We start from the raw sequence: 2,322 nt of genomic DNA, 5'->3' as shown, positions 1-2,322 counted from the left end.
GAACATCACAAAAATATTTAAAAGGGGGGAGCAAGGGAAATAAAATGGAGGCCATCCATCATGAGCTCCATTTTCTTGCCCATTCCAAACCTTAAACTCCCAGCTCTGTCCCTCATTATTTGTATGACTGTAGATAGGTTACTTCACCTTTCTGTGACTCAGTTTCCTCATTTGTAAGATGAAGGGATTGGATTAGATGACCTCTATGAAGCCTTTCAGTACTATGGTCCGCTCTCAAATTCTCTTCATCATTCCCCATTTTCTTCTTTTTTTTCTAGGCTAATGAAAAGATGGATCTTCTTGTCAAGGTTAACGTGTCCACTCACCATCTTACTCTCATCCCCTACTCTCTCCTCTGGAAATTTTCCCCTTGAGCCTTCATTTTCAGTCTCACCTTATCCCCTAACTCCTTCTCCAACCCCTACAAACATGGTTGGGTCTTCCTGACCCTTAAAAAAAATCTTTATTTGATTCTGCCATGTATCATCTTCTTTCTCCCTTTTATATGCAAACTAAAAAAGGGTGGGTTACCCTCCTTGCTTCTTTTTCCTCACCTCCTATTACTAACTTTTTGTAATCTGGCTTCTGAATCTGCCGCTTGTTGAAATGACTGCCTTCAAGGACTATGATCTTTTAATGATCTTTTCACTGCTAATCTAATGGCCTCTTCTCAATCCTCATCCTTCTTGACTTCTTTGTGACTTCCGCTCCCTCCTACTGGGTGCTTTCATCTCCTTTGCATCCATGGCACTGATGTGCTTTAGGAGTTCTGGGATCGGCTCAAATTGGCTCAAGAAAGCCAATTATTAGATTTTCAGGGGGAGCATTTGCACTTCAGAAATTGGCAAATGCTTCGAATCAGAACTTACCTATTGATTCTACTGATTGACTAGACTTAAGTGATGGAGAAAATGTGAATAAAATGATGTTTTAAACTTAAAAGTGTGTGGTACATACTTCCGCCCACACATATTCCCCAAAAGCCAATTGTTAACATCTATCAGCATACCATTGTAATCTCTTGGTCTTCTACTTGTAGGACCACAGCTTCTTAGTCTCCTCTGCTGCTTCATCAACCTTTTTTCCTTCAATTGTGGGTGCCCCTAAGGCCCTATTCTGAGATCTCTTCTCTCTATCTTCCCTTCCTTAATGACCTTACCAGATTCCATAAATTCAGTCTTTATTCAGATGACTGCCAGATCTACATGTCTAGCCCTAACCTCTCTTAAACGCCAGTTTCCTATCATCAAATTCCCACTGGACGCTTACACCTGGATGTCCTGTAGACAAATTCAGCATGTTCCAAACAGAACTCATTAAGTTTTCCCCCAAATCTCCCCTCTTCTAAACTTTTCTGTTGATGGCCCACCATCCCTCCAGTCACCCCAGCTGTGCAAACTTGGAATAATCCTTGACTTTTGCCCTTCCATCATTGCCCCATTCCTGTTATATCCAATCAGATGCCATCCTTCCAATTTTACCTATCCCACTCCTCTCATATCCATCTCATTCTCTCCACTCACATAAGCCTATAATGCAGGGCAGGTACTCATCATTTCTCACCTGGATTATTGTAATTTCTTCCTAATTTGTCTCCCTGCCTCCAGTCTCCCTCTTCACTAATTCATTCCCCACACAATTGCCAAATTAATATTCCTAAAGCACAGGACTGACCATGTCACCCTCTACTCATAAATATTTAGCAACTCTTATTTTCTCTAGAATGAAATAGAGAAATCTTTACAATTTTACGATGTCTTTCTCATCTCCCTTTCCAGGCTTATTACATGCTACTGTCTTTCACATATTCTGCATCCCTAATGAAGGCTAGAGCTTCTAGAAGACAAAGGTTCAGCTCTCTCCTCTGTTTCACTCCCAAGTTAATTCATTTGGAGATCTCATCCCATCTTCTATTTTTCTGTTTCTCTATTTGTTTTTAAGAGGGCTTTTTTTTTATTCTTGTGACTTACCATTTCTTTTATTTGTGCAAAAGAGTGGATGATCATGCCTTACCTAAGAAAAATGATAGGTTAGGGTTTAAACATGATCTTCTGTCCTGAAATATCTTTCTTGAAGATTTGGGGTTAGTGACCTTAGTCTCATGAGCCTTTGTACTGGCACCTTTGGGTTTGGAAGCTTTGAGGTCAGTGGAATTGTCAGCCTTGGAATCACTGGGCTTGGTGACCTTAGCGTCAGACATGATAACCTTGGTTTTGGACTTGGTGGTATTGGTGTCAGACTTGGTGACCCCAGGGTCAGTAGTGAATTTCAATTCAGAAGACTTGGGTTCATGGGCTTGGCAACCTTAGAGTCAGTAGTTCT

This window comes from Vombatus ursinus, unplaced genomic scaffold, assembly GCF_900497805.2.
Source record: "Vombatus ursinus unplaced genomic scaffold, bare-nosed wombat genome assembly UNPS02009918.1, whole genome shotgun sequence".
NCBI lineage: Eukaryota > Metazoa > Chordata > Mammalia > Diprotodontia > Vombatidae > Vombatus > Vombatus ursinus.
Note: the sequence above shows the minus strand (reverse complement) of the source record.